The sequence below is a fragment of the Dipodomys spectabilis genome, unplaced genomic scaffold (assembly GCF_019054845.1).
Source record: "Dipodomys spectabilis isolate Male_0828 unplaced genomic scaffold, ASM1905484v1 ptg000231l, whole genome shotgun sequence".
In the NCBI taxonomy this organism is placed as follows: domain Eukaryota; kingdom Metazoa; phylum Chordata; class Mammalia; order Rodentia; family Heteromyidae; genus Dipodomys; species Dipodomys spectabilis.
This window is the reverse complement of record NW_024870908.1, coordinates 1,525,367-1,549,335: the sequence shown is the minus strand read 5'-3', so window position 1 is coordinate 1,549,335 and position 23,969 is coordinate 1,525,367. Positions and strand designations below refer to the sequence as shown.

The 23,969-nt window shown below is 42.3% G+C and overlaps 1 protein-coding gene across 1 annotated transcript in view; it reads left to right on the top strand.

The window, feature by feature from the left end:
- Mrtfb (myocardin related transcription factor B) overlaps positions 1-23,969 on the top strand; it is a 127,020-nt gene that overhangs the window by 10,101 nt on the left and 92,950 nt on the right. The window lies entirely within an intron of this gene.

Genomic DNA, 23,969 nt, shown 5'->3' with positions numbered 1-23,969 from the left:
ATATTAACCTTGTTTCCCGGGCACTGGTGGCTCATGCCTGTAACGCTAGCAGTTTGAAGGCAGCCTCTGGTGGTAAGTCTGTGAGACCCTTATCTACATTAGATTACTCAGAAAAAGCTGGAAGAGCACTGTGGCTCAAGTGGTAGAGAGCTAGCCTTGAGAAAAAGAATCTCAGGGACTGCATCCAGGCCCTGAGTTCAAGCCATAGGACTGGCACATACACAAAAAAAGAACAATGCCCTTTGAGTTGCATTCAGTTATAGGGAAACTTTACAGAAGCTTTAAAAACAAAATTTTGAACATCTTTCAAACCTGGATACAAATTGCTGACTAGTATGCAGCATATATGATTCCTACACTTTGGATGATGTGATATTTCATTGAGTTTTGTGGACTCTGTGCAGTCACTTGTAAACTTGTCTATTCATATTGAATTTCTCCTGTCCAAAGAATATGAGTGTGATATTTAACCTTCTGTTTGCTGTAGCTTTTATTTCTAACAAAAGTTCCATAAGGAGTCACATGAAGCACATGCCAACTTTGTCATTGACATACCATTTGTTTTTTGACTTAATAAAAAGGCAATTAATATTCACTGTTCTCCTATGCATAAAACACATCTTTTTATGATATAGATTGCCTTCCTTGGGGCCGCTTTTCTTTTCACTCCATGTTCACCTTGCTGACAGAACTCCCTGAGTCAGGGGCACCTCTTCCAGTGGGGGTGTTAGTCACCAGTTTTCATCAGCACCAAATACAGCCACACCTGGCAGGAGGTGGCAGTCCAGATGAGTTTGTACAGAGATGAATGGCAGTGTTTATGGTCATTATTAAGCCAAAATTAAGATTTAAAGGCTAAATAGCCTCAATTTTAATTTGGAGAAGAAAGCTAGAACGTGATTTTTATGTACTCCTAAATCTGTACATACACAATTACAATGCACTTGGTACTATAACATTTTGTGACATTTTGATTTGCGCTATGTACATATATTTTATAAATCACATAAACTACATTTTAGATCTACCTTCGTTGTTGCTAAGGACAAAGTAAATATCTACAGTAGGTAGGATACAAGGTCCTCTTTAATCTTATTTATGTTTCATGATATGGACATGTGACTATGTACAGTTTATATTGAAGGATTTGAAGTTTATTTGAGGTTAAAGTAAATGCCCTTCACTCATACTTTTAATCATAATAGAGGGAAATTGAATTTTCATCATATAGTTCAGCATTTGTAAAAAGAAAACTAGAGAATTAGGTGCCAGCAGTTTTGTAGAATGGCTATTTCTCAGTGGGGGAACTGCCTATGAAGCTTTTCTGACTCATAAGCCAGTTTTTCATAGGCAGAGCAAATGGTGGCAGTTGATTATCTCTATAGACTCAAGCAACTCCTTGTGTCCTGTCAGACTTGTTTCCATTGGAATATGGGATTGTGAAGAATACATACACTAGTTTTAACTAGTGCTTAGTAGTAAGTAACTTGAGGGTAAAGTTTTGGGGTTGTTGTGTTGTTGGTCATGGGGCTTGAACTCTGGGCCTGAGCACTATCACTGCGCTCTTCAGCCCAAGGTGAGTACTCTACCACTTGAGTCACAGCACCACTTCAGGTTTTGAAGTGGTTTATTGGAGATAAGTGTCTCATGGACTTTTCCTGCCTGGGCTGGCTTTGAACTGTGATCCTCAGATCTCAGCCTCCTGAGCTAGTTTATAGGCATGAGCCACAGGCGCCTGGCGAGTGTAAAGTTTTTTTTTTTTTTTTTTTGGGTCCGGTCGTGGGGCCTGAACTCTGGGCCTGGGCACTGTCCCTCAGCTCTTCAGCTCAAGGCTAGAACTCTACCACTTGAGCCACAATGCCACTTCCGGCTTTTTTCTTTTTGCTTATGTGGTGCTGAGGAATCGAACCCAGGGCCTCATGCATGCAAGGCAAGCGCTCTACCACTGAGCCACCTTCCCAGCCCCAAGTTTTTAATTGATTAATTCTGTGGTGATTTTTTTTTCTTCCTTTCTTTTCTTTTTCTTTTTTTTTGTTGTTGTTGGTTGTGGGGCTTGAGTTCAGGGCTTGGGCACTGCCCATCAACTTTTTTACTCAAGGCTAGTGCTCTACCACTTAGAGCCACAGCACCACTTGGGGTTTTCTGATGGTTAATTGGAGATAAGAGTCTCATGGACTTTCCTGCTGGGGCTGGTGTACAACCATGATCCTCAGGTCTCATCCTCCTGAGTAGCTAGGATTACAGGTGTGAACCACTAGCACCCAGCTAATATTTTCATTTACTCTTTAATTTGCTTAGCAACTCTTTTTTTTCTTTAATTGATTTTATTTTTTACACAAAAAGTTCAGTAAAAATTGGATCAAGTGATTTTAAGCAGTAAATCAATCTTATCAACATAGCACAAGGAACTCAAATTAGTCCAAAAAATGAGGGCTAAGCCTCCTTCCCAAAACTAGGCTAGGAAAGATATCAGTTTGTTTCTTCATTGATTGGGCCTAAATGAATGAGGTCTTCCTGGACTTTACCTTCAGATACCTTAATGTGGCTAATGGTATACTCTTGTCTTTGTTTTCTGAAATACTAAAATTCTAGTTCTGTGGTGGTACAGGAATTTGCTTATTATCATTTGTTTTTCTGAATAGCTCCATTTGGGAAAAAAATTATGCTATGTATAAATGGATTTTAAGATTCTCTTACAGATTTAGTGGTTTGGATTTTGTGCATTTGTAAGTATTTTCCTATTTTAGGCATAAAGCTTAAAGTTTAGACTGGCTAAGTAAGTGACCACTGGCTGGGGTGTTGGGCAGAGGAGAAGGGTTGAGTGTTCACATACAGAACTTGTGGCCAAGGACTGTCCAGCTGAAACTGGTTTACACCTGGTGAGTAGGAAGAAGAAAACTAAGGCTGGTGTGCAGCCCAGATAATAGATCCCTAGAAAAGCCAGCATGTGAGCCTTCCTTCTATAGAATCTCACAGATTTGTTCTCTCCTGGGGGTATGATTCACTCCAAGTGTAAGGGGAGAGTTTTGCAGAGGGGAGGAAGGAGTCGTGGTTTTGGGCCACAAGTTCCCTAATGATCTCTGTAATGAAACTCACTAGGAGCTTCCTTGTGCTCTGAACACTCCCCCACCCCCCTGAGAATTTTCCTTTTCCCCTAACCTGGAAGCTTGACTAGTGTAGTGTAGTGGCTAGGCTAAAAAAGTCTGTCCCTGCACAGTTTTAAGACTGTCTAGATGTCCAAGATGGGAATGTGGCTGAGAGCCATCATGCATTTTCTCCCTCATCTTAGGGTCAAGGTAGGCCTCAAGTGTTTGTGTATATGAAACCTGGTAAGTTTTGTTTTAAATAGATTTCAGTCTGTTCTAATGTGACAAAGTTTTTCAGTCAGAACATTCTAGCAGCCATCAATCAAACATCACTTGCTGTCAGTGGGAAAGGATATCCTCCCACATCCTCTGCAGAGCTTAAAACCATCCTACTTCCTCTTTCTTTTACCTTAAGAACTGATTACTGACACTTGGGAATTATAATCAAATTGCATCAATCTTTATGGAAAGGTTAGCAATTATTTCACTGCAAAATATGCATTTCCCCCTAATAGTGAATGTTTCTCTTCTTGTGTCTCTCAGTTCAGTTCTTTTAAACTTGCCTCAAGTGAATGAGTGCTTTGTGTCATGCCCTGATTTAATACATTTGAAAGAGACTTTATCGATGGCTTCCTTACCTCCAGTTCCATGTCAGAGAAGGATGAAGGAAGGGAAGGAGTTGTTTGATATGAAATCTTCACAGGCTCTTTTGATTATTTAGCTGTTTTGGAGGTAGAAAAATGCTGATGTCAATTACCTATGCTTTGATTTAAGCTCTAAAATGAATGTTGTGGTGAAGAGTTGGCTAACAGTGAGGATTTTCTGTGGGGATAGACATTGAGCAATGTGCCCTGTCTTTGTTTGCATTACATCATTGTGTTTTCACAGCTACTAATGGAAGGCTGCTGTGGGACTGTGAAATTTGTCCTTGGGTATGTAGCTTAGTAGGTTAAGAAAATCAAAATTGTTGGAGTTGGAGGTGTGGCTCAATTGGTAGAGCTCTAGTCAAATGGGTGAAAACGTCAAGTACTGAGTTCGAGTCCCAGTCTCAGATCAAAAAGAAAAGCAAAACTGTGAGCTGAATCTAGATCTCTAACTCCAAGATCTCTGCTCTCTTACATATGGGGACAGAGTAAGGAGCTGAGAGAAAGTTAAAGGTTTCCATTGTTGTAGACAATTGAAGTGTTGAGCAGAATGACAGAAAAGCTATTTAATCATCAGCACCACACTTCATTCCTAATGTTCCCCCACAGCCACTGGGAAGTGGAGGAGCCTGCCAGGGTGTCTGGCTCACTGTGTTCAATACAACATAGGATTGTTTAATTTAGTAACGCTCTGAGATGAAAGGTTTGTGACTGCCAAGTACAAACAGACCTTCTGCGGGATGTTAATTTGGTTATAGGAGAGAATGCTTGTTTTTCCTTGCTCTGTGTTAATAAAGAAGCTGGCAGATTTTTCCTGTGAGTAGAAAGGACTTTTGATTTGTTTAAATCTGTGTAATCAAAGGGAAGTGAGCAGTCCTGGTAAACATTTTTCTTTGTTAATTCCATTCTGTTACCTGGCAGCTAATTGTAGATTGCATTCTTTTTATTCTTTTTTTTTGGGGGTCCGGTCCTGGGGCCTGAACTCTGGGCCTGGGCACTGTCCCTCAGCTCTTCAGCTCAAGGCTAGCACTCTACTACTTGAGCCACAGCGCCACTTCTGGCTTTTTTTTTCTTTTTGCTTATGTGGTGCTGAGGAATCGAACCCAGGGCCTCATGCATGCAAGGCAAACACTCTACCACTGAGCTACCTTCCTAGCCCCTCCTTTTATTCTTTGCACTTTTTGCTTTGGATTTGGTTTTATAGTTGATGGCTGTAGGGATTTATTGGTAGGAAACTAAATCATTCCCCCAGGGAACAGACTGTGTGCCTTTATGACAGCTTATCTTGTTGCACGCAGAGTGCTTCACCCTGGTATTACCATAGAGGTTTTACTGGACAGTAAAACCTTGAAAAATAGTCTTCTTGATATATAACTCATGTATCATGAAGTTTACCATCAAAAATAAGTAATTCGTTGATGTCTAGTATTTTCACAGAGAGATACACCAGTTACTGCTGCCTTCATTCCACAAACTTGGATCCCTCTGCAAAAGAACTCTATTAGCAGCAACCATCTTCCTCTTGTTCCATCTGGAAGCCACTCATCTGCTGTCTGTCTGTGTGCATTTACCTCTTCGAAGTAGGCCATAGAGATGCAGTCCTTCAGGATGTGGCTGTTTGTGTCTAGTTTCTAATATTTGATGTGTTTTTGAGATTCATCTATGTCGTAGAAGATATCAGTACTGCATGCACATGGTAAATAGTATTCTGTGGCATACACATACCACATTCTGTTCATCAGTTATTCATTGGTAGACATTTGAGTGGTGTCTCCTTGGGGGCTATTGTGAATCATGCTTTCGTGAATGTTTGTGTTCACGTTTATGAGCAGATACATGTTTTCATTTACTTGGGATATAAGCTAGGAGTATAATTAATGGGTCACAGGGCAACTTGATGTTCCAACTTTATGAGGAACTTCCAGACTACTTTCCAAAGTAGCTACACCATTTTACATTCCCATCAGCAGCGCTCCGGGATTTTATTCTCCACATCCTTGCCAGCACTTTTCCATGTTTTGTCAAAGTAGCCACCCCTCTGGGGTGCAAAGAAGTGCCTCATTGTGGTTTTAATTTTTATTTCTCCAATGACTAATGATACTGAACATTTGTGTGTTTCTTGGCCACGATGTATCTTCCACAGACAAATACCTATTCAAATTCTTTGCCCTCTATAATAATTGAGCTGTCCTTTTGTATTAAGGTATAATAGTTCCTTACGTTTTCTGGACACATGTCTCTATCTCATACAGAAATTAAAAAATAATTCTTACATTCTGTAGATTGTCTTTTCGCTTTCTTGATGGTCTTTGACACAAATAGTTTGAAATGTTTTTGCTGTTGTTTTTGAGATAGGGTTTCACTATGTAGTCCAAGCTGGCCTAAACTTGTGATCCTCCAGCATCAGCCTCCTGAATGCTGGTATTACAGGTGTCTGCCATCATGCCTAATACTTTTAAATTTTGATGAGGCCCCATATTCCAATTTTTTTGTTTGTGCAGTTTTCTCTCTGAACATTTCTGTAAGTTAAAAAAAATGGCTTATTTCTCAACATTTTTCAATCAAAAATGTGTACAAATTTGAATGGGCAGTTGATTACCTGTGCAGTAGGTTTTCTTAGAAACATTAAGATCTTTTGTGCTTTTTCTCTAATTCCATGTTAAATCTTTTAAAATCAGAACAATGCTCTTTAGTATTCTCAGCTCAGAACACCTTGCTCATTCTATAAACATCTGTAGGTGTGTGATGTGCACGGAGCAGTTGGTTGGGCTTGGGGAAGCAGGGGCGGAGGGAGCCTGGTCCAGACCTGAAAGCGCAGAGCTCTCATGCTGCCCCGGACCTTTCCCAGAGCAGCCAGAGAGCTGGTGCTGTGCCTGGCCAGCCAGCGCTGCACCCATCTGTCCCTACCATTTGCCCATGTGTGTTGTATGTGCTTTCACCAGGTGTCTGCAGCAGCCTTACTGAAGATGATTGTAGTAAAACTTAGAAGGCGCCCTAAAGAAAGCCATTTAGCTTTCATTTGTTGAGATTTTTGGGGAAAGAAAAGGTCCTACTTCCTTAGGAACTCAGCAGGATGGGTGGATGTCTCTGAGCCCAAGCCTCAGCAGTTCCATGTATTCAGAGCATAAAATGTGAGGCGTGGAAGGGCAGTTGTTTGGCTGGCAAGGAATGTTGGTTGTGGGAAGCTGGGTGTGTCATCTTGGAAGTTAGAATTTGGCCATAGTCACGGGGAGCCATTGAGGAGCCCAACAGAGGAAGAGGGCGATGATGGTCACTGTAGTTACTAAACTGCAAACCCTGGGTGTGGGGGATGGGGACTGGCGATGGGAGACCTGCAGGGCTGTTACACTAGAGCTGGTGGGAGCTGAGGAGGACCTGGACTAGGATGCTGCTGACAGAGGTGAGGAGATGGAGGCTAGAAGGGTGTGGAGGCAGTGGGCAAGATGCCTGCTCCATGTTAAAAGAGACCGTGCTTGCGAGGATGGATAGATTTCCTGGAGGAAGGTGCAGCTGGAATCATTTCTGTGGAGCTCAGGGTGACCACAGGGGATTCGGTTCCAGTTGCATCCACAGGGCAGGCTCTCCAACAAGGAGGAAAGCACTCTTGCCAGACATGGTTTCTAAAGTTCAGGAAGCTTCTGACCTTGCTCTTCTTGCTCAGGCAAGGGTCTTTGTTGGAAACTCCTTGCCACCATCAGTGAAAGTTCCAGCAAAGTGTGCATGTTTCCTCAGGGAACATGAGGTTGACTGGGCAATCCTGTGACCTGGAAACAGGGGAGAGGGCCAGGATGCCAGTGGTGGCACCATTTATATCCAAGAATAAGCTTCCAGGTTGAGGAGACTAGAATGCAGACTCAGCTGAGCTCACTTTTAAACCGACTCAGTGTGTGCCATATCAGTGTGTGACTTATTTTTGTGGTTATCGATAGACTTGGGTTTCTTCACTCCAGACAGGGAGTGACTCTTCAGAGCCTGGCATACTGTACTTGCACGTGGTAGGTTCTAAGTTGGTATCTATAAGTGAATGCATGCAGGCAGAGGGATGGATTAAATACAGGTGGGGCTGTAAATAATCAATATCAGTGTGGGGCTGTGTCATTTTTCAAGCCTTTGGAGACCTTATTAAGAGACATTTATAAAGTTCAGCTGTTATCTACACCAATCATTTCATATCCATATAATGAAATCCTGTCTATTTCTCTTTTTTTCTTTTTGCATTACCCAGTATTTAATACCAGTAATTACCTGTTGACAATTCTGCCAGTAAATTCTGATTAAAGTGGGTTTGTAAGATTAGACTTATGATAGATAGGGAAGTAAAGGTGGTAAAGAGGGAACTATTTCCTTTTAAGAATAACTGACTCATAGGATGAAACCAGGGCTATGATTTCAGATCTCTCTTGTAAACACTCAAGAGATGTTTGTAAAACACTCAGGACAATACAGATTGTACTAAGAAAATGTGCTTTGGTCAGCTCTGGAGATAGAAAGCAGGGAACTTATAAATCAAGTCTGATTTGTCAATGGGAAGGCCTGAAAGTTCACTTTAAAAGTAAGAATTCAGGGGTGACATTGTCTAAAAAGAAAGGTACTCATTACCTAACTTATAAAACTCTAATACCTCTGTATACCAACTTTATAACAGCAAAAAATTAAAAATTTAAATGAGAATTTAAAAAGAATTCAGTCCACATCAAGGTTTTGTAGGCAAGAATTTTGTAGTTAGAATAGCAAATGTTAATAGTTTCATCTTTTATATAAAAATAAAATGAATTGCAGATTTCAGATCATAGTATCTTGAGAACTGACTCCTGATGCCTATCTCGCTTAGTAACGATTGGAACATGAGTCAAGAAAGGGAATTCGACTTTGTTTTTTTACCCTTTAATTTTGCCGTGAATGTGCTTCCAACCCTGTGTCTCCCATATTCAGACAAACCATTGGTAGCTTGGATATGCCCTAATTTTCACTATTTAATTTGTAGAAAAACACAATTATGTTTATATAAAGTAGTGATCTTATGTTCCCACTTGGGAGAGGTGTTTTACTTGTTTAAAAAAATTTTAATGCAAAATACTGTTCTAAACACTCCTGTCATTCCACACGTCCGTATGACACAGTAATATAGAAAGTTGCACATTCATTCCTTAGTGACTATAGGAGTTGATTCTAGACATCCCTGTGGTTGCGAGACTCTGAGGATGCTCCATTGCCTGATGTAAAGTGACATGGTATTTGTCCATAACCTATGCACATGCTCTTGTTTCCTGAGATATGTCTAGGTTACTTACCATATCCACTGCAGCACAATGTTGTGTAAATAAAGGTCTGGATATGTTCAGAACAATACTTTTTCACATATTTTCTGTTTGCATTTGGCTCTGCATGGATGCAGAACTTATGGAGAGAGAGTCTGTTTTTGTGGAGGTTTTTTGTTTTTGTTTTTGTTTTTTTGTTGTTTGTTAGGCTTGAACTCTGGGCCTGGGCATTGTCCCTGAGCTCTTCAGCTCAAGGCTAGCACTCTACCACTTGAGCCACAGCACCACTTCTGGTTTTCTGGTGATTAATTGGAGTTAAGAGTCTCACAGATTTTCTTGACCAGACTGGCTTTGAACCTTGATCTTCAGATCTCAGCCACCCAATTAGCTAAGATTACAGGCATGAGCCACCCAGCTCCTGGCTTCCTAGTTGTATTTTTATAATGCTTCACTTTATTGCCTACAATAAATGTGTAGAGATGTGTGAATCATTTGTATTTATTTGTTTTTACCAAAAAAGTTCTAGTGAATTTGGCCCCATATTCCTGAAGGTCAGTGTATGTTAGCATGCTGCAATTTAATGGAGTGTTTTCTCAGAACTCAATTTATAGCATCTCAGTTTTTAAATTACTGTTAGATATACTGCTATAATTATTTAAAAATAACAGATCATTTTCATTTGAATTGTAGATTAATGCTGTTCTTTCAGATAGAATTTGAGCAAATCCTAAGTTGACACTACATTCTACATTTTAACAAATCTTCTCAAAGTCTGGGGAAGAGCACATTTTGGGTTTAATGACATCAAAATCCTGAGTTTAAATCCTCAACATAGGTTAGTTGAGTAATTACATAGAAATTTTCTGAGTTAAGATCCCAGACAAATTATATCACTTATAAAGCCAATTACAGAGTAGAAATTAATGACTATTAATTTCTAGAGGCACCTTATCAGCTCTGGCTAAAAGTAAAGTGCCATCTGGTACATCATGTTTCATGTCTGGAAGCGATTCTTCTTTTGTTTTCTTTTTCTTTTGGTTGGTTGTGGGGCTTGAACACTAGGCCTGGGTGCTGTCCCTGAACTCTTCAGTTCAAGGCTAGTGGTCTACCACTTGAACCACAGCACCACTTCTGGTTTTCTGGTGGATGATTAGAGATAAGAGTCTTACGGATGTTCCTGACTGGGCTGGCTTTGAACCGTGATCCTCAGATCTCAGCCTCCTGAGTAGCTAGGATTACAGGCGTGAGCCATCAGCGCCTGGCAATGTGATTCTATTTTTGAAAAAGTGTTCAGCCTTGTTCTTTCCTAATGAATTCTTTCTTCAGAGGTACTGTCATTCAAAAGAGAAAAGTTCACAGACTAGACCTCAGAGAGGTAATCAGAGCTCTTCCATGGAAGGTGTTAAGCACAGGGCCTGTTGGGAAAGCCTGTAGCCTTCCTGCAGTTGGCTTCTGCACTGCAGGGCCACTTCTGATGCTCCACCTATACAATACTACTTTCACATGTATGCTCTTTCCATTCATTAATGGATTTTCCAGTGACTGGTTACTGTAATTAAAATAATAGGGGTATAGTAATCCAAGATATTTTTAAAAATCTGTATCTAGTCTACTTCAGGGAAGAATTTAAATAAGAAGGTGTAAAATAATTAAAGTGCACTTTGAGCCGTGCACCAGTGGCTCATGCCTATAATCCTAGCTAATCAGGAGGCTGAGAACTGAGGATCATGGTTCAAAGCCAGCTCGGGCAAGGAAAGTCTGTGAGACTCTTACCTCCAGCAAACCACCAGAAAACCGTAAGTGGCACTGTGGCTCAAGTGGTAGAGTGCTAGCCTTGAGCTGAAGAGCTGAGGGACAGCGCCCAGACCAAGTTCAAGACCCATGATCCAAAAAAAAAAAAAAAACTCAGTACATTTTAATTGTTTAAGTGTGTGAAGGAAGTAGGCTACAGACATTTCTAATGTACTTATTTATTCCTATAGTTTAAGTAGCTGGCAGATCTTGTTGATACCAAAGTCTCTTCATGGGTAGAGAAAATACAGAAGAAGTTCCAGCCAGTTCTAGCTCTTCCGTTAGTGACTTTACATTTTATTTTGTTTCTCTAAGGTAGCAAATAGTGTATACAAATTCTGAAAGAATGGGTTGTGTCTCTTGCAACCTCTTCTCTGGATGTTATCCATGAGATCCCATTATGTAGGAGGTGAAATAGGGGCTTGATCAGAGGGAAGTGGAAGGCAGGGCTGGTGCTCTCCACCAGGCTCCGGGAAAAACACTGTCCATGCTTTCATCAGTGAGATACAGAACTGTTTTCAGAGGAGAGACGGATAAGTTAGCCATTTATGTGTCCTGTTGTACCTTTAATTATTTATTTCTATGATAAACAGGAATAAAAGTAGAATTATTTTAAATATGTAAATCCACTTTAAACATAGTCTTGTCCTCTTACCAAAGTCTGTCTTGTCACTTTGCCAGCCTATGTCAGGGTAAGGTAACAAAGCATCCAACACATAGCACAGAGATTGTTGTGTGCCCAGCACTGTCTTTACATGATTTCTCTCCCATGCTCAGGCAGACTAAGGTGAACTAGAGAATAATAAACCCACTGGGAACTAGTAAGCCCAGGTGAGATGAGTCCTTGTTCTCAGGCAGGTATGGGTTTCCCCTTGGCCTGGCTTGGGAGACTTCTGCCAACAGATTCAAGGTGTCCTCTGCACTGTGAGGAAGGGGAGCAGCACACTCTACCTGGCTGTAAAATGTTCTGGGTGCTGTTGCGAGGAGAGCAGGCTGCTGCCACATGCACATCCTAGTATGGTGCTGTACACGTCATCAGACAGATGTGAGGCTATGGGATGGTGCCCCCCAAGTCCAGTAGAATGGCAGGCAGCAATCATTAGACAGCAGGGGTTCTGAGCTTGAGTGGACCTTGAGCCACAGCAGGCATATTGGTGGAGATGTCGTAAACTTCCTTACTTATCAGCTGTTGGATCTCACTGCTTTTTGGATAAGTATGTATGTATATTTCCTATTTTACTCAAAACCAAATCATTTTCATTTAGAAAAATCTGCAAAACAAAAACTGAAAGACAAAATCAATACTGTGAGATTTGCTTTCTTTTTTTGGTTGTTGCTATGGGAACGAAGATACTTGTTTTCTTTTTTCTTTTTTCTTGTTTCCGGTAGTGGGGCCTGAACTATGGGCCTGGGCGCTGTCCCTCAGCTCTTCAGCTCAAGGCTAGCGCTCTACCACTTGAGCACAGCACCACTTCCGGCTTTTTTCTTTTTGCTTATGTGGTGCTGAGGACTCGACCCCAGGGCCTCAGGCATGCAAGGCAAGCGCTCTACCACTGAGCCACCTTCCCAGCCCAAGATACTTGTTTTCTTGGTCATGGGGCTTGAGCATGTTTTTGCTCAAGGCTAACTCTCTACCACAATGCCACTTCTGGTTTTCTGGTGATTAATTGGAGATAAGAATCTCACAGACTTTCTCTGCTTGGGCTGGCTTTGAACCATGATCCTCGGATCTGAGCCTCCTGAGTAACTGGGATTATAAGCATTAACTACCAGTGCCCGGCTAGAAATAAAGATCGTATGCACAGCACACACGCTTGCAGTCAGGAATGGCATGGTTACTGAACATTTGGAGCATAGAGGTATTTACTGTGGCTGTGAATTTGGGTGTGAGATGTTCAGAACATGTGACAAGGAATCATTATGTCAGTCAAAATTCACTAAAAGCTTATTGTTGAGTAAAACTATTCCTTTGAGAACACAAAAGTATTCTCAAGTTCGTAGGCAACTTGAAATTTTTAGACGAGGAGTTTTGGCACTTGCCAGCTACAGTCTCTGTCGACAAGGGATGCTCGCTGACTTGTGTCCATTGCACAAGTTCATTTGATTCTTTTAGGGAAGAATCACAAGGAAGAGAAGATAGTAAAAGCTTCCTGGAGGAGGATGCCCTGAAGAAGTCATAAATTATCTTACAGATTGTGACAAGAGATATGGACCTTTTGGGTGTCACTCGTGATGTGTAAATCAGCTTCTCTCTTGTGTAAGATGGGATTTTTACACTTTTTATATTCGGCTTAGTATGGAAGTCTCCAGATTCAGTCATAAAGCACACGCTTGGTACAAGTATTATTGTTGCTTCCAACCTTTAGAGAATTGACTGAAAACTTTCTGGATGTTATTATTTTGTAAGATCCTTTTGGGCCTCTCTAAGCCTTTCACATCCTTTCCCATTTCCAAGCCAGAAGGACCTCTTGGGGCTGACAGGTTCCGTTCTTGTGTGTAGAAATAATTGTTCATCTTTGTCCTAAGCTCACCCAGGCTTCAAGAGCTTCTCATCCTGAAACTCCGAGCTGCAAGGGCACAGTTCTTCAGCCATTTTATCACTGCCATTTATTATTTTATCTTGAATTACGAGAGCCATTGTCCAGTTTGTCTGTAGCCTGTTTCCTCTGCTGTTTTTTCATTGTGAGATGACACACAGCTTACAGATGATTCTGAGAGAGGACCAAGAGCAGCTGTGTACTTTGACGCTGGCCTTTCTGTGTGAAATCCAACAGTACAACATTGGTAGACACAGTGTGTGTGTGCAATGAATGTTTACTTGAAATAATGAGTTGCTTCAGGGTGGCTTGCAGTAGTGATATTTTCAATATTAAGTTGAGCATTCGGTGCTGGCAGTTTGGCTAACAATCCAGCCTTCACTTGAAGCTAATAAACAGAGAGGACTGTGCAATCCAGAGAGACCAGTTTGTTCACTTTTCTATCCAACAGTAATTTATTTTACAGTTGTGTTTATATAGAGTAAAGGTCACAGGAAAAGGTATATTTGAAGCAGTTATATCAGTTGCTTAGCTACAGTTAAAGGTCCTCAGTATGCTGATGAAAAGGGACCACTTAAACTGGATATTGTAAAATTCAGACAGCTCTTTTAAAGACAGCTTTATTGAGGTATAATTGACATGCTGTAAACTGCATACTTAAAGCATATGGCTTAATCGGTTCTGACACCCACGAAACCATCAGCACCCTAAGGAGAATGAACATATCCATCACTTCCCCAGATTTCTTTGTATTACTGTGTAAGACTGTTCTAGTCCTCTGCCCTTGTCGCCAGGCAACCTCTGGTCTGCTCTCTGTTGCTAGACAGATGAGCTTGCCTATTCTAAAGTTTGCTATAAGTGGAATCTTGTACATAATCATTCGTTTGGCTTTTGCACTCAGCAGGATTATTTAGTGATTTATCCCTGGTGTTGAGTGATCAATAGTTTACTCATAGCCAGGCATCTTGGCACATCCCTACAATCCCTGCTACTCTAGAGGCAGAAGCAGGATTGTGAGTTCCAGGCCAGTCTGGGATACATTGCAAGACTGTATCTCAAAACAAAATTTAAGCGGGAAAAAAAAAAAACAAAAACAACAAAAAGCGGGGTAGTGGGTGATAGAGATATAGTTCAAGTGCTGGAGTGCTTACCTAGCAAGTTTGAGTCCTCAGTACTGAAACAACAACAAAACCCCACCTATTCCTTACAGTGCAGGAAGTATTCCAGTGTGTGGATATGCCACATTTTTATGTTACTTCACTGTTGTTGGCTATAGGGGCACTTTTAGATTTGGGCTCTTATAAATAGAACCATCTGGCCCGTGTTCTTTTCTCTTAGGTAGGCCCTAGGAGTGAGATGCATCATGTGGTAGGCATGTTTTTAAATTGCCCAACTATTTTTCAAAGGTTTTGTTTTGTTATATGCTGGTCCTGGGATTTGAACTCAGGGCCTGGGCACTGTCACTGATCTTTTTTGCCCAAGGCTAGTGCTCTGCCACTTGAGCCACACTTCCACTTCTGACTTTTTTGGTGGTTATTTGTAGGTGAGAGTCTGATGAACTTTCCTGCCCTGCTGACTTTGAACTGCGATCCTTAGATCTCAGCCTCCTGAGTAGCTATGATTACAGACATGATTACCAAAGGTTTTTCTGGTTTTTGTTTTTAAACATTTCTACCACTAGTGCATGAGAATTCCTGGTACTCAAGTCTCTGTCATTACTTGGTATGTCCAGTCTTGTTAATTTTAGTCATCTTAATTAGGTGCATTGCAGTATTTCACTATATTTTTAATTGGCATTTTCCTGATGGCTAAGGTGTTGAGCATATTTTCATGCGTTTGCTATTCCTGGATAAAATGTTAAGTCTTATATTTATTATATTCTGGATACAGATTCTTTATCAAATTTATGTTTGATAATACTTTTCCCAGCCTGTGACTTGTCTTTACGTTCTTTTAACACTGTTTTTAAAAGAACATATGTTCATGATTTTGATGACATTCAGTTTATTCTTTCATGCTCTGTGCTTTGGGTGTCATGTCGAAGGACTCATTACCACCCCTAAGTTGTAAGGGTTGCTACCCAGGGTTGGGCAGAATACAGGGCCTCACCCAAGTTAGGCAGCGCTCTAGCCCTGTGGTACACTGTGTTAGTCCTTGTTCTTGTTTTCCTGTATCGGTTTGTTCCAGCACAGCTGTGATTATGGCTGTTCTCTCTCTGATGAATTATTTTCACCCCTCTGTACCTTTGTCAGAATCAGTAGTCTATTGTGGTCTCTGTTTGGTTCCATTGGCTGTTTTTGCTCTTTACATCAGTACCACATTGTCATTAGTATAGCTTCATAAGTCTTGAATACAGTAGCATTCAGCCTCTACCATTTTTATTTTGCAGTCCTTTTTTCTTTTTTTTGGGGGGGGTGGCTATAGTGGGATTTGAACCTAGGGCCTCATGACAAGTACTCTATCACTTGAATCATGCCCCTAGCCTTTGTCTTATTGTTGGTTTCTCAGAAGGGCTCCTGAGCTTTTTGCCCACTTCCAGCCTCAGACCTTGATACTCCTGTCTCCACCTTCCAGATAGCTGAAATTCTGGGGTTTGTTTTTAAGACAGGATCTCATATAATAACTAGTTTACCTGGGCTGGTCTCAGAGCTGTAGCAGGAATCCATATGTGTGCCACTGTGTGCAGCCCTGAGGAGTTCTTTAGGTTATTCTGGGTTTTGCATATCCACTTGAAGATTAGAATAGGCTTGTCAATTCATACAAAATGGCACACTTGGATTTTGAATGCAATACTGAACCAGTAGATCATTTGAGAGAGAAGTGACTTAACGAGTTTTCCACAAACGTGTTTCTCTCCATTTGTTATATTTTTCTCTCAGCAGTCTCTTAATATACACATTGTGCACATTTTTCAGTTTCTCTCTTAAATATTTTAGTTTTTGGTATTACAATTTTTTATTTCAGTATAAAATCATGTTGCTCGCTCAGCATACAATTGAGTTTTGTGTGTAGATTGTGTATTCTGCAACTTTGCTAAACTCACTCATCAGTAGCTTTTCTGGTAGACTCCCTGGATATAGCTAACCCTTCTGTGTGAAAATGCAGACAGCGTAACCACTTCCTTCTTAAATGTGAATGATTTTTCTCCGGTGTAACATGGGTGGGAACGGTAAGAGTGGACATCTCACCTTTTCCCTTACCCTAAAAGCTAACGCTTCTGCCTCTCATTACTGAGTGTGATAATAATTGCTGTCCTCACAGTTCCCGCAGTTCCCTTTGCTGGGATGAGAGTGTTCTCTTCTATTCCTACTATGCTAAGAGGTTTTTAATTTTTTATTTTTTTGCCAGTCCTGGTGCTTGAACTCAGGGCCTAAGTACTGTCCCTGAGCCTCTTTGTGCTCAAGGCTAACACTTGAGCCACTGCGCCATTCCTGTCATTTTCTGAATAGTTTTATTGGACATAGGAGTCTCACAGGATTTTTCTTTCCCGGGCTGGCTTTGAAATGTGATCCTCAGATCTCAGCTCCTGAGTAGCAAGGATTGCAGGTATGAGCCACCAGTGCCTGACTGTGTTTCTTTTTGTTGTGGTTGTTGGTTTGTTTTTGTTTTTATTTTTTTAAGCTAAGATTGTATTCTGTTATTTTTCTGTATTTATCAAGATGATAATATGGCTTTTTGTTGTTATTGTTTGTTAATATGGTCAATTACATTGTGTTTTGAATGGGCAAATCAGACTTGCTTTTTTAGTACAATTCTACCCGGTCATGGTATATTATTCTTTTTATATATTGTTGGATCTACTTTGTTAGCATTGAGTAGAAATGATGTTTTCTGTTTTTTGATTCATCGATTTTTCTGCTCTCTTTCCTCTTTGTGTGTGGGTGTTTATTATTTTGTTTCAAATTGCAAGAGTGAAGTATGGTTCTTCAAGGTTCTTAAACTAGTTTGTTCCTAGGACATAGATGTGGAGATAGCTTGGTGTCGGTGGCTCATGCCTATAATCCTAGCTCTCAGGAGTCTGAGATCTGAGGATCTCGGTTCAAAGCCAGTCCAGGCAGGAAAGTCCGTGAGACTCTTAACTCCAATGAACCACCAGAAAACCGGAAGTGGCACTGTGGCTCAAGTGGTAGAGCTCTGGCCTTGAGCTGAAGCGCTCAGGGACACTGCCCAGGCCCACAGTTCAAGCCCTAAGACCAACAAAAATAAATAAATAAATAAATGAAGATGGAGGCCCAGGGAAGTACACTCAGAAGAGTTAAGCTGCATGCTCCCATCCTTCTTCCACTGGGACAAGTCTGTGATGGAGCAAGTGGGGGTCCACAGAGTGGGGGTGCATGGGTTCTGCAGACTGAGGGTGAACAGGGGTGTGCAGAGGGAGGCATGGTATGAGGGCAGGGCAGGAACACCTTGAAGAAGCTGATGTCCGATTACTCTCTTGAAATATACAGAGAAATCAGTGAGATCAAACCCCCAATATGTTAGTTGATGTTTTTGCCTTGTTTCATTTTTTGTTATTTTGTTTGTTGCATACTGCTGAGCCTGTGCCTGCCAGGAAAGCCTTCTCCCACAGAGCTACTGCCCCCACCCTGAAGTGCTATTTCTTAAAGTTTACCTTACATTGGCTGCAGATCTCTCTCTTGGTTGCTGTGTTGTGAAGAATGAGTTAGAACATGTCAAACGTAGTGCAGTACACAGCTAATGTTTCCTTGGGTTTAATGGACAAATCCAGTTTTCTTTTCTGTTGGGACTGTTTGCGGTGGTCATGGTAACTGTAGCCGTAACAGTATTGGCAGGTGTGCCTGAGCTATTGAATAGGAGGAAAATATGGGGGTGGAGAGGAAGATTGCTGTAAAGATCTACTTCTGTTTCACTGGGAAATTGGTTGATCTCAAACTGTTCCCAGTGCTGGGGGCATCAGCGTCTCTCACCTTCCAGAGTGCCTTTTCCTCCAGCCCAGCACCCCATCCTTCACCATCGTATTTTTTGGCACACACATGCTCTGGGGTCCCTTTGCTACCCTGACCTACTATTATTAACTCCCCTGCTCCAACTGCTCCCACCCCCAATGTGTTCCATCCTAACAAATCCTAGAGTCAGGAAATGGGGCTGCTCATCTCCTGTTTAGCATACAACAGAGCCCCTCATTGAAGGAGCTTGAGGAAACAGACTTGGACCAGAAACCTTGAGGTCAGTGGATACATGGTTTTTACCAACAAAGGTATTTCTTCCTGATTCTGGCTTCTTCCAATTTTGTTTGCTTTGCTTTGCTTTATGGCTATAGAAATATCTGAGGGACAGGATTAAGAGAACTGCTGCTGCTGCCCTCCACAAAAGACCAGAAACGATTTTTACCTTAAAAACAAAATCAAAGGGGCTGGGAAGGTGGCTCAGTGGTAAAAGCGCTTGCCTTGCATGCCAGAGGCCCTGGGTTCGATTCCTCAGCACCACATAAGCAAAAAGAAAAAAGCCAGAAGTGGCGCTGTGGCTCAGGTGGTAGAGCGCTAGCCTTGAGCTGAAGAGCTGAGGAGGGACAGTGCCCAAGCCCAGAGTTCAGGCCTCACGACCAGACCCCCTCCCCCGCCAAAAAAAATCACAATGTCTATGTTTTGGTCTGTCAGGATCTAAACTACTGCTGTGGCCTAGTAGATGTATTATTCTCATAGAGTTCTTTTTGTTAATGAAAATTCGAATTTAATTATGTCTGAGAATATAAATCATATTGTTATTAGTAAGGTTAAGAGTGTCCCAAGAGAAGTATCAGGGAAAGTTAAATGTGATCATCTGCCTCTTTGCACAAAGAACAAAGGCAAATGATTGTGAAGCATTTCGGTAGGAGAACCTTAAGGTAGGGCTTTCCTTCCCTAGTATTACAGAAAGTACTTTACTTCACTGCTGTGGACATAAACCGAAATTATTACAAGTTAGGATGTGGTACTTGACACTGCTGTGTGAGAGATAGTTGTTGCAAATTGAAGATCTTAGTGCTACTTTAACAGCTTCAAGACCGGTCACTCCCTGTGTGCCTGCCATGTTCCAGGTACAATGCAAAAGTCCTGGGTACGGGCACACAGACTGGGACTCCACTTCTCCTGAGGCGTGTGGCAAGAAGCCATTAGATGAGGCAGGAGAGGAGACGTGATGGCAGTACATCCCAGCAGAAGGATGCGTAGCAGCTTGCCAGATGGACAAGATTGGATGAGGACGGTGTTATCCCAAAGGAAATATATCCTGAGTGTGTGCAAAGAGGTGGCAAGCTAACGTAAGGCTTTTAAAACACAATTCTTCTTAATCAGACACTAGGAAGTATTCGAGAGGTCTTAAACTTTTGACTTGATGGGTGTTTGACTGTCATCTTGGGTCAGCTAGCCAGGTGGCCACTTGACTGTGTTACTGGTGAGGTACTGAGCCTCTCTCTCCAAACTGTCCGGGGCCCGCTCTGCAGATCGAATGAGCCACTGGAGAGGGCATGGCTCAGAGTTTGCGGTTGAGTATGCTTGAAGTGAATCCTAACATGAATTGCACAGTACTGTCATTGTTCATTATTCTAACTTCCGGTAATTGTGATTACTTTTATATGCGTGAGAGTTCTGTGATCTTAAAACATCCCCCATGCTTTCCATATTACACATTTTGATGTTAGAAACGCGTGTAGCAGCTGTTTGCTATCATCCCTGCCATGTGCTCAGCATTGGGTTAAGACCCAACAGAGAAACACGTAGCACCTATCCTTGGACCATTTGTGGCTGCTGAGAATGAAAATGGAAAGATAAAGTAAAATTGATGTCAAACTGGCCTTGTGTACAACTGTTAGCCTGTTGATTGAAGTGGTATAGCCTCTTGCGCGGCGCATTGACTGTCTCCCAGGGCGTCCAGGCACAGGTTAGCAGACGTGATTAGACTCGGGGTGAAGGTAGAACACCTTCCCGTGGTGGAGCTCCCAGCCATACGGGGAGGCTGTCGTACCTGCGGTAGCTCTGAGCTACCATGGGGAGCCTTTCTTTATCACATCTGGGCCAGTGAAATGCCATCATTTGCAGGGCCACCAAGAAAGAGCAACTACAACTCTACCTTCTTCTTTTAGAGTGAAGGGTTTTTTTATTATCCTTTCTTGATCGCAGTTTTTTATTAGCTGTAAGGAAGGTGAGCACAGTTAGGGCAGGAGCAAGAACCTACTGGAAGACAGACTTTAAATTGGTCTCTAGCAAATAGTGCAAATGTCCATTCTGAATGATTGTTAGAGCTTGGCCCAGATGAATGGGTGAGATGGTGACCTCCTGTGGGCAAAGGGAAGATGCTTACCTACAGGGAAGGGCAGTGCCTGTTGGTGGCAGCTGCCGGGGGAGGATGCAGAGGACTCGGGACTGGTGTGTTCTCCAGGGAGAGGGCACAGGAGAGGTTGCTGGGAATGCTAAAGCTGTGATCTCTCTATGATCTGATCCCAGGAAAGCACACTGGCCACCAATGCCTCCTTTCCACTTCTGCAGGGACACCTGGGTCTCTCTCATCTTGGGCCACAGCAGTGGGCTCTGCAAGCTGGAGCTGACAGTGAGTTGCCTGTTTTATAGCAGGACCCAGTGCTTCTCAGAGCTGTGAGTTCAAGGCAACTGCTGGGCCTCATGCTAGATGCTGAGAGGGAGTAGTACTAGGCTGGGCTAAAGAGCATCCAAGAGACTTTAAATTATTGGTGGTTTTGCTTGTCTGTATTGCTCTTCCCTAAACCAAACAAGTGTATGGCATTCTCTACCATGTGTGAAGCTGGCATACATGAAAAAGGTGACTAGCAGTGCTCGGGAAGAAATACCCTAAGAACTCCAGGTTGAATGCATTTAACAGCCCTGGAGAGAGAATTTCTAAACACACAGTACCAAATTAGATTATACAGGAGGAAACTTAGAACCAGTGGGTGACATAGCTCTTTTTGGCTATGTGCCTGGTATCTGTGTGAGGCCGTTGAAGCTGATGGGTGGGATCCACTCAGAGGTATGGTTCTGAATGCATTTTATTTTTTATTTTTAAAGAGTGTTTTTTTCAAAAGTAATCAAGTATTATTAAAGTCAGAGGATGTGTTTAGCAACAAAGTTGGCATGTGTACTTTGTCATCTGTTCTACTAAGTTCAGTAGCTTAGTATTTGTGACTTTTAAAGCCAAAGGATAAATGTCTCTCATTTTGTGGGAGAAAATGTAAGCTTTTCTAGTAATCTGAAAATTATATCATTTCATCACTGTTTCTTAGCAATCCCTATACAAATATAACTTTTTTTTTTTTTTTTTTTCATTCTGGAAGCTGGAAAAGCAGGCTGTTCCAAAGGAAACTGCTGTGGAGTTCCTTCCTTTCTAAACTTGAAGCATGTGCTCTTCCTCACCCTGAAGTTCAAGGGCTTCATTTACGTGCATGAAAATAAACTGACCACCACCTGCCACTTAGTCACACAGAGAATATCTTAAAGCTGTAAGCAAACAATCCGGGTTTAGCTTTTGAGATGCTCACAGCATGTGGTAAAAAGGAAATCAAGCTTCAAATAGTTTGAGGAAATAAGAAAACATAAACTAAAGAGACACATTGGATATCTGAATTGTGTACCTTTTTCATTTTTAAATTTTAGCTCTTTGGATTAGCAAGAAGAGAGAAATGGAATAATACTAAATAATTGGGTTATTAAAGTGTTCAGCAGCATCTGTCTATGGTGATATTGCTGTTTGAGTAACCCAGGACAGTCACTTAGTATTTGTTACAGTATCACTAGGGGCTAGAGCCTGCACAGCCCCTTGTTGAGATACTGAGATGTCCATTTTTATGTAGTATAAAAAAATCATGCTTGTTCATATAAACAGCTTCCAGATGCTAAATTCACTGGGAAATTATCTAGAAACTCCTCTAATTTTCTTCTTTTCTATACTTGAAATCCCTTTTATAAAAATAGCATTCATGGGTTACACAGGGAGGAATTTCTACAATGTGTTCCCATCAATCTTCTCCCTCTTAATGCACTCCCCCCCCCCCCCCCCCCCCCAATCTCCTTTCCTAGAATACTTTCAATGGCTAGGAACTTGGTTTTGTAGCAGTGATGTCTGGGCAAAAATGGAAGAAGCCCTGCTTAGAAATGAAGCAGCGCTGTGCATGTCAAAGCCACATTCCAGGCTTGCTGTGTCTTTTCCTGAATCCCTAGTGAAGGTTTGTTCCTAAGTCAGCATGGGGGGGGAGGGTGCGGGGGGGGGGGGGAGGGGGAGAAACAATACGGGTCAGTATGCGCTGCCCTTTCATCTCAGAGTCATATTGAGTGATCCTTAGAGCAGGGCTGCATCTTGTTCACTCTAGCACTTGGGGATAATGTTGTGTCTGGAGGAGTACCAGAGTCGGTGCAGTGCCATGTTAAAGGCACGGCAGGCTTTTCTGTGGGGGGGTTGGGGTAGAGCTAGGCCAGCAGCTTTGAAGCTGTGATGGCCAACGGAATTCCCTCTTGGACCGGATATGTGCAGAGGCCAGGCCAGGTGGCTGGGTCCATGGCATCATTTTTGCTGGCAGAAGAGTAGAAGCTGAGGATCTGGTGGGTTCCAGAGGAGGCAGCGATGGAAGGAGCTCAGAAAGCAGCTTTGCTTCTTTAGCCCTGTGCTTCTTGAGTCACACATCAGGGCTGCTGAGACCTGCGACCTCAGGACCCCTGACCTCCACAGCCTCAAATGCTGAGACCAAGAAACCCCACCTGCACAGTGCCATGTCATACTTTAGCCTTGTACCGTTACAGAATTTAGGCTCAAAGTGCGTTCATAGCACGTCTTGTCACCAGGTTCAGCCCACTGTCCTCCCTTTCTTCCTTCTCCATGGTTCACTTGTGAGCATCCAGGCGCTCATATTTGTCAGGGAGATTGCCTTATCTACAAAGCATGAGGCTGTCCCCTGCCCATCCCATCCTATCCCACTTCACTTATGCCATGCCTTCATCACAAGCAGTTTTCTCATCCAAGAATCCTCATCCCACGCTGTTTTTTTTTAAGCTCCTGTCTATCATCTGGCTTAGTGACCATGGCCTTCACACACCCCACCGCGTCACAGGGCCAGTCTCATCACTGCCTTTACATACATGCCATGTTTCCCCCACTTTGGTAACTTACTCATACCTTTTATTCTCCTCAGTACCTGTAAATTAAATGGAGAGGCAACAGTAGGATAACTGGGTGTAGCCTCACAGGTGGGGCGGGGGATAGTCGAGAAGAATGGGTTTGCCTTAGGGAAGGAAAGAATTTCCCGAGACCTGCTAGAAGGTAGATGTAAGTGTGCCCAATTTTTGAGTCAGAAGTTTGTTTTTTTTTTTTGGGTCCGGTTGTGGGGCCGGAACTCTGGGCCTGGGCGCTGTCCCTCAGCTCTTCAGCTCAAGGCTAGCGCTCTACCACTTGAGCCACAGCGCCACTTCTGGCGCCACTTCTGGCTTTTTGCTTATATGGTGCTGAGGAATTGAACCCAGGGCCTCGAGCATGCAAGGCAAGTGCTCTACCACTGAGCCACTTTCCCAGCCCCTTGAGTCAGAAGTTTTAAGAAGCCCACTGATCTCAGTAGAATAGAATCGAAGCAAAGTTCATCTGCTCAGAATGGTGAGGGGTGTCCGTCACTGAGGTACCTCCCAAGCAGAAGTGAATAAAAGATTTGTTGAATCCCGC